The sequence below is a fragment of the Bos grunniens genome, chromosome 8 (assembly GCF_055505025.1).
Source record: "Bos grunniens cultivar Pamir isolate PY7600 chromosome 8, Bosgru_T2T1.0, whole genome shotgun sequence".
Lineage (NCBI taxonomy): Eukaryota > Metazoa > Chordata > Mammalia > Artiodactyla > Bovidae > Bos > Bos grunniens.
The window spans coordinates 106,438,311-106,455,104 of record NC_141172.1 but is presented as its reverse complement, the minus strand read 5'-3'; the positions used below and the strand labels follow the sequence as shown (position 1 = coordinate 106,455,104).

Below are 16,794 nucleotides of genomic sequence, written 5' to 3'. Positions count from 1 at the left end.
ACTCCTTGGAAGGAAAGTTATGACCAACCTAGATAACATATTCTAAAGCAGGGACATTACTTTGCCAACAAAGGTTCATCTAGTCAAGGCTATGGTTTTTCGTGTGGTCATGTATGGATGTGAGAGCTGGACTGTGAAGAAGGCTGAGCACCAAAGAATTGATGCTTTTGAACTGTGGTGTTGGAGAAGACTCTTGAGAGTCCCTTGGACTGCAAGGAGATCCAACCAGTCCATTCTAAAGGAGATCAGCCCTGGGATTTCTTTGGAAGGAATGATGCTAAAGCTGAAACTCCAGTACTTTGGCCACCTCATGCAAAGAGCTGACTCATTGGAAAAGACTCTGATGCTGGGAGGGATTGAGGGCAGGAGAAGAAGGGGACAACAGAGGATGAGATGGCTGGAAGGCATCACTGCCTCGATGGACATGAGTCTCAGTGAACTCTGGGAGTTGGTGATGGACAGGGAGGCCTGGCGTGCTGCAATTCATGGGTTCGCAAAAGTCAGACAGGACTGAGCGACTGATCTGATCTGATCTGATCTGAAGAAGAGAAAACTCATGATATGTGTGTGGGGGGGTGAAGGTGGGTACGGTGGAAAGGAAACATTCTGCAAATATCTGAAGGTGTATTGTGTAAAAGCAAGACTGGCTCCTCCTTGACATCAAGAAGACATATTGACACAGAATGAAGTACAGGGCACAATTTTCTAATAGTTAAGTTGGTTTAAGATATTACGGTGTGCTTTGGGAAGAGCTGCAGTCTCCAAGAAAGGAGGTATTCAAGCAATTAGGTATTCAAGCACCACCAGTCATAAGAGCTCCCTAACTGGACTGTAATGTTGCTTAGGTCAGGGGTCCCCAGCCTCTGGGCCTGGGCTGGTGCCCCCTGTCAGATCAGTGGCAGCTTTAGATTAGGAATAAATGGCACAATGAATGTAGTGTGCCTGAATCATCCCGAAACCATCCCCCCTTCCCGGTCCCATCCTCCCTTCCTGGTCCATCAAAAATCGTCTTCCACAGAACCAGGCCCTGGTGCCAAATGCTGGGGACCACTGGTAAATGATGGAACCTCTTTATTCTTTTTGCCTCACTGCACAGCTTGTGGGATTTTTGTTCCCCAACCAGCAATTGAATCCAGGTCCTCAGCCCCGAGAGCTCAGAGTCCTAACCACTGGTCTACCAGGGAATTCCCAGAACCTCATTGTTTTTTTTTTAATTTATTTTTAATTGGAGGATAATTGCTTTCCAACGTTGTGCTGATTTCTGCCATACAACAACATGAATCATCCCTAGGCACACATATGTCCCCTCCCTCCTGAATCTGCCTCCATCCCTCTACCCCATCCCCCACCTTTAGGTCATCACAGAGCCCCAGGCTGAACTCCCTGTGTCACACAGCAAGTCCCCGCTGGTTCTCTGCTTTACACGTGGCAGTGCATATGTTTCGCTGCTACGCTTTCACTTCGTCCCACCCTCAACTTTCTCTGCTGTGCCCACAAGTTTGTTCTCTATATCTGAGTCCCTACTGCTGCCCTGCTCTCAGTACCATTTATCTAGATTCCGTATACATGCATTAATATACAATGTTTGTTTTTTCTTTTCTAACTTACTTCACTCTGTGTAACAGGCTTGGGGCCTAGAACCTCATTTTTAAGATCCTTTTGAACCTAAAGTTCCAATGACCCCACCACCTACAACAGATGAACAGAGATTCTCAGCTGGCCCACAAGGAAAGAAGAATATAGGATCTGACAGCCTTCAGGGTGTTTTGATTCAAGTTCACATGGAACCCAACACAGCAAGATTTCCCATAGCAACAACAAAAGTCCAGCCCGTCTCACTCTGGCAATGTCTGAGTTTTATAAATTAGGTATCGTGGGTCAGCCTTCTTCGGCAGGTTAATGCCTCCCTCCTGACTCCTAGGCCTCTCTGCAGGCTGCAGCCTGTCCTCTGAAAACTTAACTGTTCCCTGCATACCACTTGGGAGAAAACTGCCGGCCAAGATACCAAAAATGTTCAGACCAGCTGAGCTCTTGCTGGGCACACTGTGATTCGAGCAAAATTATTCTCTTTCAAGATGGATGACCCTCTTGCCAGCAATTGCTTGGATAGAATGTTCATTCAAACACACTGGGCCTGTTTCCAGCTCAGAGCACAGAAATCCTGCAGGTAATTTCTACCCGACATCCAATCTGTTGTTTGCCCACCCTCATGCCCACTCCCGTTCGGTCCTTCCCAAGATAGATGTGATATCATGCAATCCACTTCACGATCTCTAACACAGCAGGTGCAGTTAGATACATCCAACACTATGTTATTTAATAATAAGGGTCCTAATGAAGAACCAAAATAGCCTACCTGTTACAGAAGTTATGTCACCCCCTAGGAAGATTAAAGCAGCAAATCATCTCGTGCAGGGTCTATTTTTCCTTTATCTCCACTTGGTTCCCTCTGTCTATACCTGAGCCTCTCTTTGTTATGTGTGTTAGTTCTTACAGAGTGACTTCAGCAGTCCTGGGTTTGGTTGCGAAATCACCCAGCCTTTCGCTCTGTTATTGCTGGGGTGTGCGCTGAGCCAGGAAACCAAAGAGCTGAGCAGGAGTTCCAGCATTCCCTCTGCTTCTCTGCCTAGCAGGAACCTTCATTTTAAGACTCTATCCCAGGCCAAACTTAAAAATGATGCTTCAGTGAGATTTTACCCAGAATGATCCTACTCTTTCAGTGCTGGCTACCACAGATTCAGAAGTAAAGAGCAAGTTTCCTGCCCTAAAAATACTGATAGCCTAGCATAGGGGTCAGCAAACTTTTTATGAAAAGGGTTAGATAGTAATTAGCTTTGGCTTCACAGGCCAGATAGTCTCTGAGGCAACTGTTTGATTGCACTCTCGTAGCTTAAAAGCAGTCGTAGACAATATGTAAACACAACTGTGTTTCAGTCAAACTCTATTTGTGAAAGCAGATGGCGGCCCGCTAGATAAGGGGCCTCGAGACGTCGTTTTCAGGCCCCTTGTCTAGCTAGAGAAACAGGCAAGTGATTCTACTGCTGCAGCGCTCAAGAGTCAGTGATCTGACGAGAGAAGAGCCGCCAAAAGTGGTCAGGGAAGGCTTCCTGGAAGGGGTGAGGTGTGAGTTATAACTCGAAGGATTAAGAACTGTTGGCTCACTTGCCGGCCTCTCCTTCCTCCTTCAGCACTACTCCCGGGTGACGTGCTTCTCTGTGATCAGACTCCACTAGATTTTGAGATTCTGAGAACCGAAACTGCACCTATCTCTGTATCCCCAAGTGTCGAGCTGGATGCCTGTACATAACCAGGGCTTCATGAATGTTCATTAGATTAAGAAGCAAGACGTACTTAACTTTCACGTGTTTTGACCAGTCTCCCCTCTGTTTCTTGGAAGGTGGCATTCCTGTTTTGCTCTTTGCTACAGCCTAAGGGAGACTTTGCAACAAGCTGAGGGAGTCCCTACTAGTTCATATGCTAAAGACAGACTGCATTTGGGAACTTGCCCTACCATTCACTGGCTAAGGTGACCTTAAATGTGTCACTTAACTTTTCTATGCCTCGGTTTCCTCTTCTACTAAAACAGAATAATGATATGACTTACCACATGTGATTGTTGCAAGGATTAAATGAGTTACTAAGAGCGCAATATTTAGAAGGGTTACTGCACAGAGCAACTATTCATTAAATGCCTGCTATTGTTAACATTACAAAGCTAGGCACAGTCTGTTTGTAATAACTTTGCACCTTCATGATGGGAGGGGGAAGAGACACTGCTGGTAGGTACTGACATTCACTTGGAAATTCTAACCAACTTCCTAGCTCTGGCCTTATTTGTTTGTTGTTTTAATCTCTTCGCCCTCAGCTGCTGCACAAGGAGAGGAGTTGATTGGCAGCTTAACTGTTTAAAATCAATATAAGAAGCACTTGGAGATTAAAGCAATTTAAGCAAGGTACTAGCTGGGGTTGGGAGCTAAAACTGCTCTTGAAGGAAACAAGCAAAGGAGATGAAGAAAGTGGGTCAGAAATGTACCGGCGTGAAACTGTGTGAGTGGAGGTGAGATTATAACAATAGAGCAGCAGGACTTCTTCATCAGAGAGAGGCTGGTCCTTTTCATAAAAAATAAGATAAAATAGAATCCGAAGCCTAATTTCAAAATTGCCCCTGCCTAGTACTGATTGTTCTGCTGATTTAAAGACACCCGTCTCTACCCTCTGCTCCCTGCCGCCATGCCCCCTCTCCACCCACATTTGTGCTTGCTTTCCCCTTTTCTAATCTCGGCGGGAACTCCCTGGTCAGGCAGAGATGGAGAGATTTGATGTCAGCTTTGTTTCTGAGGCTCTGGAACACCAAATCACACCAGAACTGAGCCACAGGGAGCAGCTGAGGAGGTGCAAAAGTGTCATGGTGGCCATCACCCCAACAACCACGGCCTCCCCAGTCAGACATTTGATTCAACTAAGGCAGTCTGTCCTCACGTAGGAGGGGCTCCATGGAGGAGCTAAGACTGCATTCAGCCCCCAGAAAGTCCGCAGTGTTCTGAAGTAGATGAGAGACCCCCACTGTGGCCCTATCCTACTCGTCCCAGACATGCCTTGGAGCCTCCAACTCTTGCTCGTTCTCCTTTAGTCTCTCACCGTGCTCACTTTCTCTACTAGGAGTTAAGCTTCAATAGGTTTGACTGTGCTTAATGCATCTTCCTTGCTACAACTGTTTCGGTCTAAACCCTAAGATCTCCTACCCTATTTCCACAATAAACCAATTCCCTACTAGGTTAATCTCCTCCCAAATGAGAAATTTCATGTGTATAGCTTATAAGAATGTTTCATACTGTTTTCTCTAAATTTCTCACATAGTGTTGGTGATTTGTCATGCTCAGAGAGCCAGGAGGATGAAGATATTGGGGTATCCGAAGATCTTGGAGGGCTTCAAACCCACATCAGAGCAGACCAGTCATAAAGGGAAGCATCTGACTCCACGTGGAATATTTAAGCAGATGTGATCAGTGCCGTAAGCTTTATTCCTATATATTTGGGTCTTGTCTTTAAGGTGCAATCTACACCCCCCATCTTGAAAGAGAAAGGGAATATTCTTAATAAAGAATACTAATATATGCTATTGAAATAATAAAATAGAAAGTCATCATTTGGTAACATCAAGAAATAACTGATTCACAAAGGGTCAATAAAAGGTTTAAGTCACTGGTTAAAAGGGTCTTAAAAAAACAGGACATTTATGGAGTTTCTGGTTATAATCTCACAGGTCACATCTTAATTGAGGAAAGAGATTCTTAATCATGGAAACACGTGGGGACTCCCACCTTAACCAACAGGGATCAAATTTAACAACAATAATAGGATAAACTAGCATTAGGTGCCTCCTGATGTGATTCAAAGTCAGTTACATGATACCCTCCACAAAAGGTTTAACTTGAATCCCATTATGAGGAAACAGAAAAATCCAAAATTGGGGGCATTTCAGCAAGACAGCTAGCCTGAAACTTTCTAAAAAATTGCCCATGAATAAATATAAACAGGACTTCTCTGGTAGCTCAGCTGGTGAATCCGCCTGCAATGCAGGAGACCCTGGTTTGATTCCTAGGTTGGGAAGATCCACTGGTGAAGGGATAGGCTACTCACTCCACTATTCTTGGGCTTCCCTGGTGGCTCAGCTGATAAAGAATTCATCTACAATGTGGGAGACCCGGGTTCGATCCCTGGGTTGGAAAGATCTCCTGGGGAAGGGAGCAGCTACCCAGTCCAGTATTCTGGCGTGGAGAATTCCAGGGGCCAACGTCCACAGCGTTGAAAAGAGTTGGACCCGACTGAGCAACTTTCACTTTTCAAATATAAACCACCAAATAAACAGATGAATAAACTAGAGGAGGGTGCATATTAAATACAATAAGGAAGCATAAAAACAAATACAATAAGAAACATTTAATTGCGTCTTGGTGTTGAAAGAGCTGTTTTTTAAAAAGTATATTTGGAGAGCACTTGGGATAATTTGGATATGGGCCACATGTTAGGCAATTACCTTATTCATGTTAAATCTCTTGGGTGTAATATTAGTATATTCTGTAAGGCAAGGTCCTGGTGTTCCATAGATAGGTATATTCTAAGGTGTTTAGGGTTAAAATGTTACTATGCCTGTAAGTTACATTCAAAGGATTTTAGGGGGAAAATCCATGCTGCATGTGTACATATATATGCAGATAAAGCAGATGTGAGAAGATGTTAGCAATGGTGAATCTAAGTGAAGAATGTATATATGCATTCATAATAATATTATTTCAAATTCTCTGAGAGTTGGACTTGTTTTGCTTCAAATAAAAAGTACGGAAGATGGAAGACCTTACCTCTTGTAAAATTCATCTGTTTCTTAGCGGGTATCCTGAGTGACGGGACAAAAGCACCTAGAAAGTCCCTATCCTTCCCTCTCCCCTCATCATCACAAAAGGTTTGGACTTTGTCACTTTGTCTTCTCCCCATGCAACACATGTATTCTCATGCGATACGGAAGACTTACCTGGGGAGTCATGATGCTGAACACGGGTAAGGAAGAGGAGAAAGCATGTGTGTTACAATTGGAGGGGAGTTTGCAGGGAGACCATGGAAAAACATGGCTTCTGCCCATACGGGGGTTGATAGGAATCACGAGGGTGGCTGAATGTCTGCCCCAAGGAGCCCTTTGCTATAACCATTGCCACCTTCCTTCACTATGGGCACCCTGTTCTCATTCTCCACCCTCTAGTGTTCTTCTAATCCATCCCCAGCCTGTGTCAAGCACCTGAGGTTGGGGCTGTGGGTGCAGCCACGTCTGATTGAATGTTTCCAGCTGGCAGCCCAGAACAGGAGCAAGTCAGGCTATTTGGAGCCCTTGTTCCAATTCTATCTGGCTTATGTCTTCTGGGGCCATAATGACAGAGTTTTCTTCCCTCCCACATTACCCACCTAGAAGGTAAGGGACCCAAAGACCTGTGGAGTGGCCCTCTCCACAGCTGCCAGGCAGGGATGCTCCAGAGATCTTTGCTTTGCTCATTTGCCTTCTGAAAATCCCCTCTAAATGTTCTACTTTACAAAACAAGCAAGGTCTCTTGACCATCCTGCTTCCGCTGCTGTTGCCATTGTTTTGGCCTTTAATTAAATCTGACATGCAGGCAGGCGTGTTCGAGCTGGAGGTAAACCAAGGCCAAGTGGAATCAGGCAGGGTGTTCTTCCTCTTGAGACATGGAGTCTCAACACAGAGCCTGAGGCAGAGCAGAGAGAAAATCAATAGTCCTCAGCCAAACTCATTTTCAAATGTGAATGTTGCTTGTCTGTGATTAGTGAGAGCAGAACGTATCTAAGAGCTGTTCTCTTGAGTTGTTTTTGTCATTGTGTTTATGGCTGTCATCTGATGGTCTTTGCCCATTGGTCCAACTCACTATTTTATCATTATCTTTAGACCTAGATAATGATTGATTCCAAATAATGACCATTAACCACATTTGGGTGTCTCCTATAGGCTTGTTTACCAGGTAGTTTTTAAAATCCCACTAAGCACATCTCCGGAGAAGGCAATGGCACCCCACTCCAGTACTCTTGCCTGGAAAATCCCATGGAAGGAGGAGCCTGGTAGACTGTAGTCCACGGAGTTGCTAAGAGTCGGATACGACTGAGCGACTTCACTTTCACTTTTCACTTTCATGCATTGGAGAAGGAAATGGCAACCCACTCCAGTGTTCTTGCCTGGAGAATCCCAGGGACGGGGAAGCCTGGTGGGCTGCCGTCTATGGGGTCGCACAGAGTCAGACACGACTGAAGTGACTTAGCAGCAACCACATCTCAGTGTGGTAGGCATATACCAGCTGGGGGAAAGAAACATTTATCAAATCATGTCACAAATACAATTACCTACATTGTAATATACCGAGTGATAAGGGTGATCTGGCTGGAGGACTGACCTTGTCCAGGCAGAGAAGGTATTGATGAGACAGTGATATTGAGCTGAGATATTCAACATGACAGAGAGTTAGCTGGGTAAGTTGTGTGTATGGGGTATATGCTCAATTGTGTATGAGGTGTGATGAGTGTAACTGGGAAGTAAAAAGAGTATTTTAGACCAAGGACAAAGTGCAGGCACAGTCCCTCAGGAGGGAGTGTGGAAGTGGTTGCGGCCTTCAAGGTTTCACTCTAATAAAGGAGAGAACCGTGAACATTAGCAGATGGCAGCTGTGGATGCTACATGGCAGCAGCGTTCTAGACCAAGAAGGCCTGATTTCCCCAGAAATATCTCCATTACCACGTGTCTGAACTTTCAACTCTATATCGCTAGCCTACATAATCTTTGCCTTCTTACACTTTATTTCAGAGTGCAAAAATAGGTCATTTACTCATTGATTTTTTTTTTCTAACGAATATTTATGGAAAGCCTATGACATGCCAGGCATGATTCTAGGAGCTGAGGTTACTGTGTTGAACTCCACACAAGCACTTTCTCCTTCCATGGAACTTACAGTAAATCACCTCTAATCTATAGAATCAAGACTTCCTGGACATGCTTTTAGGATCTTCTCTCTCTGGGTAAATGGCTTTACTGGTTTACTTCTAGTGACTGCTTTGAATATAAAGTGGATGAACTGGGGACAGTCTTTTCAACAAGTGGTGCTGGGAAAACTAAATATCCACATGCAAAAGAATGAAGCTGTACTTCTCTCTCACATCATGTATAAAAAGTAACTCAAAATGGATCAAAGACCTAACCTTAAGGGCTACAACTATAAAACTCTTAGAAGAAAATATTGACAGTTGATTTGACAATGACTGTATACAGCATTAAAAGCAGTCAACAAAAGAAAAAATAAAATAATTAAATGCCGTCAAAATTAAGGACTCTTTGTACATCAAAGGATATATCAAGAAAGTGAAAAGACAATCTCCTTAATAAGAGTATTTCCCAATCATATGCTTGATAAGAGATTAATATCCAGAATATATAAAGAATCCTAAGACTCAAAAGCAAAAAACCAAACAACCCCATTCAAAAATGAGCAAAGGACTTGAAGAGACATTTCTCCAAAGGAAATACACAAATGACCAGTAAACACATGAGAAGATGCTCAGCATCTTAGTCATTGGGGAAACATGAATGGGAACAGGATACACTTAGCACACATCAGGATGACTGTAATATTAAAAATGGAAAATAGGAAGTGCTGTCAAAGATATGGGGAAATTCAATCCTCGTGCATTACTGGTAGGAACATAAAACATTGCTCCCACTGTGGGAAGCAGTTTGGCAGTTTCACAAAAGATTAAATGTAGAATTACATGTGACCCAGAACCCCACTTCTAGGTGTATATTCAAAAGAATTAAAAGCAGAGACATAAATAGATTATTTGTGCATCAGTATTCACTGCAGCATTGTTGACAATAACCAGAAGGTGGAAGTAGCTCTTGGAGAAGGCAATGGCACCCCACTCCAGTACTCTTGCCTGGAAAATCCCATGGACAGAGGAGCCTGGTGGGCTGCAGTCCATGGGGTCGCTAAGAGTTGGACATGACTGAGCGACTTCACTTTCACTTTTCACTTTTCATGCATTGGAGAAGGAAATGGCAACCCACTCCAGTGTTCTTGCCTGGTGAGTCCCAGGGATGGGGGAGCCTGGTGGGCTGCCATCTATTGGGTCGCACAGAGTCGGACACGACTGAAGCGACTTAGCAGCAGCAGCAGCTCTAGTGCCTTTCAATAGCTTAGTGGATAAGTAAAATTGTGATATATATGTACATGTGTGCAGGCTCAGTCACTCAGTCATGTTTGACTCTTTGCAACTCCATGGACTATAGTCCACCAAGCTCTTGTTTCCTTGGGATTCTCCAGGCAAGAATACTAGAGTGGGTTGCCATTTCCTTCTCCAGGAGTATATACGTATAATGGAATATTATTCAATAGAAAAAAGGAATAAAATGTTGATGTGTGCTAAAAGATGGGTGGTGAAAGGACGTTCAAGACCGTGTGCTTAGTGAAATAAGCCAGGTATATATACAAATATTGTATGATTCTCTTTATATGAAGTACCTAAAATAGGTAAATTTGCAGAGACAGACAGTACGATAGATGTTACCAGTGGCTAGGGGAAGAGAGGAAGGATAAGTTATAATTTTATGGGTACCAAAATTTGTTGAGGATGGTGAAAAAGTTTGGGGTACAGAAAATGACGATGGTTAACCAACATTATGAATATATTTAACGCCACTGAATTGAACACTTAAGAATGATTAAAGTAATACAGATTTTATGTATATTTTAACACAATAGAAATCTTAGGGAAAAATGAGAGGGATTTTGAGTTACGTACATGAACCCAAATAAAGAGGTAAAAAAATCTAGTTGCCGGGTGAGGAAGAAACAATAGAGTGTGTGTACATTTGTGTGTACACATGCAAATGTGTTGGAGGTATTAAAGATAGGCTAGATCTTGGGACAAAGGGGTGCCCACGGGTACTTAAGTCTAAGGGAGAGATAACCACTGGGTGAATTTAGTTGGTAAAATGGCCAAGGGACTTCAATGATCTGGAATGTTTAAATTTGCATAGAATTTGTATTTTGTTTTGAAGGATATGGATAAATAACCCCTTTCTTTTATTTTCCCCATTTGGACAAAAACATTAGGCAGAGAGAAATGAAGTGATTGAAGGCTAAATAACCCCCCAGATGAAAACAGCTCATCCTGACACTTTCAATTTAGGTTGCCAACGCTGTGACTTAAGGATCTCGAATCTTTTTGTGAGTTTTGTACTTCCAGGAGAACATGTCTGAGCCCCGTGAGTTCACAACAGAAAAAAGGAAACTCTTCAAAGGTAAGACGGGAATTAAAGAAATGACTTAAAAGCAAGGGGTAAGAGGCAGCTGTGATGAGGGAGGAGGAAGAGCTCCGTGAGCACAGCAGGAAGCTGATATTCTCGAGGTCAGTAAAGATCCATGTGGTTCTTTGTATACGTCAGCCAGTGGGTGTGCTGGCAGACACACGGCAGGTATAAGGAAAGATTGTTCCTTTGGAGAATATTTTTATTTTCTACTCAAAAAAATCTTGGTACAGAATGAAGAAAATGCCTGATATGGCTTCTTGGCTTATTCCTGGAGTAGATTTTTTTTCCCCATTTCTGGAGGCAATGAAGACTCTGCCCTCCTTTTCCATCTTGTAAGAGACGAGCAGATATATTTGACCACCCGTGTCATCCTCCGCAGACCACACCTCCACACTGCCTCTGAGGATGAGAGCCTACCCGTGCCACTCATTCTCCGCCTGTCTGACAACAGTAACATCCAGTGACAACTTTTCATGTTGCCTGTGGGGCTCTGTAAACGGGGCTTCTTGTCTCTAGGAAAAAGATTTAAAAGTAGGTTGTTTCGCCTATTTACTAATAGGGATATGACAAAGTAGTAAGCGTGAAACATTTATCATGCTGTGATATTGGATAAAAGGACTATAGAATATCTCAACATGTATTGTCTACTTTTATGTTAACTTACATTACTTTTCCTTTGAGAGTTGAAGGACCCACGCCTTGTGTTCCACGGTCTCCAGGTAACAAAGTTTCAAGTCTGTTCTTGTCCCTCAGTAAAGGAATGGTTGTGATCATGACAATGGCCAAGATGCCTAGGTTTTCAGGGAAGAATTTTCTAAGAGTCTGTGATACCTTTTACTTATTCTTGCTAATTAGAAGAAAGGTGAATGCTATAATGCTCTACTCTTTAAAGTACAGAAATTCTCGCATTTGGCCAGAACCCATGGTAAATTAAAGAATGAAGCTAGTGTTTCCTAGGAGCATAAGGCCATTAAAATAGCAATAGTGAAGTTATCTATGCATGGGTATGTATACACGTGTGAGTTTATGTGTAGTGCTGGGTTCGTGTGTTTTCAACTTCATGCAAGATGACCTACAAATGATGTAAGTTCTAATTCACCTCAGAATGTTGTGTACAAGAATGACACTCTGTTAGCCTGTAAAAATTTCACACAAACATTGTAGATTCCTTCTGAGGTACACCATCTACCCTCAGCCAATAAAGAAGAGCTAACAGATATCCTGGAGTCTTAAAGGCAGGGAGCTTCTAAGACATTGACAGACATATATGTCACTTCATGTACATGGAATGCAGTTTCTCAGGGCTTCCCCAGTGGCTCAGTGGTAAAGAATCTGCCTGACAATGCAGGAGACGCAGGTTCGATCTCTGGGTTGGAAGATTCTCTGGAGTAGGAAGTACAACCCCCTCCAGTATTTTTGCTTGGAAAATTCCATGAACAGAGGAGCCTGGCAGGCCACAGTCCATGGGGTCACAAAGAGTCAGACACAACTTAGTGACTAAACAATGACAACAGCAGAGTTTCTCAACTCAGCATTAGAGTCATCTCATATCTTTTCACCCTTTGAAGAACGGTCATCTCTGATATCCACAGTTCCTTACAGCAAAACCAGAAAGTTTTACAGAAGCGTTACTGAACACGTTTCTAGGACTCTGAGCTGAAATGGGAGCATGGAGCCTTGTGATCCAGCAGCTTATACTCAGGAGGTGTGTCTGGCCACTTGGGATAGTCATAAATTTAACTCAATTGCTTGGAAGAACAAAACTAAAACGATACTTCGGGGAGTTATGTCTGGACAATGTTACTGCCCAGGCAGCTCTTACTTTTTAAACCCAATAGAGAAGTTAGAAACAAAATCATGCCCAAGACACAAAGGCACCGTTTTCATCTAGTTCTCTCTTATTAACTCCCTAACGATTACCGATTTTTCTTCCTGTATGGACTTACCGATTGTATAGCATGACTCATTTTGAAACACTGCTTTCTATTTTTCCAAGCCCATAAAATAGTTTTATTATCCCCGTGGTTATTTCATCCAATTCACAATCAGTACTTTGGGTACTGATGTCTTATTGCAGAGTCTAGCTCATTAGAAAGTGGATAAACATTACTGGGATCATACGTTATGAGACTTGGCTACATACTCCCATGATTGACCCCCCTCCTCCCAACCATGGCCTCTGGAGCAGAGGTGGTTGTTTTTGTCTCCCCCAGGCTGGGTGTCTACATGGTGTCTTATTTCAGTTTAGCATTGCTCTCTGTTGCGTGGAATTTTTAATGCTTGGATGGCTTCAGAGCAATTTGGGATGTTTTATCTGCCCCAAAGTCATTTAGATCTATGGAGAAACTTAAAATGCTCCATCCTTCTACTATATCTTTCACAGTCCTACTCCCAGAAGGGCTCAAAGGATTGTGCCCTTTTCTCTGTTGGATTCCAATTATATCAGACAAGTTCATTACCCCAAACAGAGGCATGGACAGTAGTACCTTAGAGGCTTTCACCACTCGAGAGTGCTGGTGAGCCCTTACTGAATATTCTTTTGTGTTAATACAGATACTCACTTTAAATGTGTTAACATCTGTCACTACTCATATTCCAGGATACTTTTAAAAATTGTGTTCACGTATCAATCAGCTAGTTTGTCATGTGTCATATTTGACACAATAACTATCATTATCACAGTGACAACACACCGATTATCTTCTCCATTTAATAAACTAGAACAATATGATTTTGTGGTTGGTATTGCCAATGTTTACGCACATCCAGTTCCACCCTCTTTCAGCCACAAGATAATAATTACACCTCTCATTCCAGTATTCTTGCCTGGAGAATTCCATGGACAGAGGAGCCTGGCGAGCTACAGTCTGTGGGCTCACAAAGAGTCGGACAGGACTGAGTGCCTAATACACACGCACGGCCTTGTGCCTAGTCCAATAGGACTTTTTGTCTAGTACTAGTCGATGGACTGTGAGAGGAGGTGTTGTGCACCAACTCTGAGACGAAATAGTTAAAGGCCAATATAAGACCTTTTGCACTTCCCTTTATCTGCCACATTGACTGTGGAGGCCACGTATTCCAGATGGCACAGCAGTAGGATGTCAAAGCCTCCATCCACCTGTTTCACTGAGTCACCAGATAGATTTTTGTTCTTACTGAAAAATACACCTGGGTTTTTCTAAACCACAGAGCTTTTTCAAAATTTTATTTTATTGAAATGTAGTTGATTTACAATATTGTGTTAATCTCTGCTCTATAGCAAAATAATTGTTATATATATATATACACACACACACATATATATATATATGTTCTTTTGCATATTTTTTCCATTGTGGTTCATCACAGGATATTGAATGTAGTTCCCTGTGCTCTACAGTGAGGATGGCACTTGTTTATCCACTCTCTATAAAATAGTATTCATCTGCTAATCCCAAACTCCAAATCAGTGGCTCCCCCCCGCCACCTGCCCCCTTGGCAACCACACGACTGTTATTTATGTCTGTGAATCTGTTTCTGTTTCCTAGATAAGTTAATTTGTGTCATATTTTAGATTCTATATGTATTTGTCTTCCTTTTTCTGACTTGTTTCACTTAGTACGATAATCTCTAGCTCCATCCATGCTTCTGCAAATGGCATGAATTTTTTCTTTTTTGTGGCTAAGTAGTACCCGATTGTATATATGTACTACTTCTTCTTTATCCAATCATCTGTTGATAGACATTTAGATTGCCTCCAAGTCTTGGGTGTTGTAAATAGTGCTGCTATGAGCATAGATGTGCATGTATCTTTCTGAATTATAGTTTTCTACAGATGTATGCCCAGGAGTGCTGGATCATATGGCGACTCTTTCTTTAATTTTTTGAAGGGCCTCCACACTGTTTTCCATAATGGCTGCACCAATTTACATTCCTACCAACACTGTAGGAAAGTTCCATTTTGAGATTTTTTTTTTTTAAATCACAGCAGTATAATCTAGACTTTCCTTACCAGTAAAGATTTATTTCATAGTCAAGCACAATGTAATATGACCCAAGTTCCATTTATAGCTAATGTTCAAGGTAATAACAGGTGTCATTAAGATTTAGAGTTCGTGGTTGGTCTCTGTATATGTACCATCCTGCATGTCACAGACAGCTACATGAGATTCTACAAGAGATGCTATAAACTACATTGCTTCTTACAGCCCAAGTTCCATACATACAAGGAGTTGGAGAAATTCACATGGAGCAAAGGCCACCTTGAGCAATATTAGTCTTCCTCAACAGTTGAAGGAGAAGGCAATGGCACCCCACCCCAGTACTCTTGCCTGGAAAATCCCATGGGAGGAGCCTGGTAGGCTGCAGTCCGTGTTGTCGCTTAGAGTCGGACATGACTGAGCGGCTTCACTTTCACTTTCATGCATTGGAGAAGGAAATGGCAACCCACTCCAGTGTCCTTGCCTGGAGAATACCAGAGTCGGGGAGCCTGGTGGGCTGCCGCCTATGGGGTCGCACAGAGTCGGACACGAATGAAACGACTTAGCAGCAGCAGCAGCAGCAGCAGTTGCAGGTTTATGGGGACTAGAGCAGCCAGATATTTCTATGATGATGCTGCACAAAATCATGGTAGTTTTACACCTAAATCATGTATGATTCTGATTCTTTCACTTACTAGTTTATGGGTCTCCTACCAAGAGGATAGGTAGGTACTCTGCCATAGGTTGTGTATTGTTCATATCACACTTGTTTCATTCTGGGCTTAGTCTATCCAGGGCATGGTCTTCTCAGGTGTGTGTGTGTGTGTGTGTGCATGCGTGGGTGCTCAGTTGTGCCCGACTCTTTGCAACCCTTTGGACTGGAGCCCACTGGGTTCCTCTGTTCATGGGATTTTTCAGGCAAGAATACAGAATGGATTGCCATTTCCTCCTCCAGGAGATCTTCCAGACCCAGGGATTAAACCCACATCTCCTCTGTCTCCTGCATTACAGGCAGATTCCTTACCTGCTAAACTGTTGGGGAAGTCCTAGTCTTCTCATGGTAGGTGGCAAAAACACAAGAGACCAAAACGAACTGAGCAAGTGCTTTTAAAGCCTCTGTTCATGGCATTTCTGCCAACATATCATTGGCCAAAGTAAGTCAGGTGACCAAGCCCAGTGTATTTGGAGGTGAGGAATAGGTGTATAATTCTCTTAAAGGGAAAAATCTAAAATTAGAAAAAAGGTACATTCTACCATAGGAATTGTACTATAATAGAAAGAATTAAATAAATGGATTTTATTTCAAATGACTGTGAAATCTTACATTATCTTTCCCCATGATACCATCCAGCTATGTAGTCAGTATTTCCCTGAACTAAGATATTTGTTCTTACTATTTATTTATATATTAATATATTTATTTGTTTGGGGGTTATTTACATATGAAATTTTGTGTCTTGGCCACCTGGTAGTTAATCCTTATTTTGCCTCTTCTTCATTTGGCAAAGGACAATTTCCTTTTACTGTACACTTAATTCTTTTTGATAAATTGTAAAATTAAAGTTAACTCCTGATTTCATCAGTGATTTATTACAACATTACTCCCTTGGATGGTGTAAACAGACATGTATATTCAACACAATGTGTTTTTTTTAATTTTTCTGATTTGTAATTGTGGCTGTTTTTGACCAATATTGGAATTGAGTAAATAAGTTGTCTCTACTTATTTCCAGTGTGGTTTAACAAAGAACAATTCAAGATTTCTTACTTGTTTTCAATAGAACCATTCCTTGGAGCCTGCCACAGTGAATGGCCATACTAATACTTCCATCTTTCTTATCCATCCCTTGGTTCTATACATCACGAAGGCATGTGCTTAGACAGACAGTCCATAAAGAGATTAATGAGAAAATAAACAGGTAGTGATAAAACCATCAAGTATTCAGCTGAAGTTTTAGCTACTGTGGTTTTGAGCTGTGATTT

At 42.4% G+C, this 16,794-nt stretch overlaps 1 long non-coding RNA gene across 1 annotated transcript; it reads left to right on the top strand.

The window, feature by feature from the left end:
- The first annotated feature begins 3,482 nt into the window (after nucleotides 1–3,482).
- LOC147367880 (uncharacterized) lies at nucleotides 3,483–5,139 on the top strand. Its single transcript, XR_015168769.1, has 2 exons — nucleotides 3,483–4,057; nucleotides 4,858–5,139. It is a non-coding gene; the product is annotated as an uncharacterized LOC147367880 (long non-coding RNA).
- Nucleotides 5,140–16,794: the final 11,655 nt, after the last annotated feature.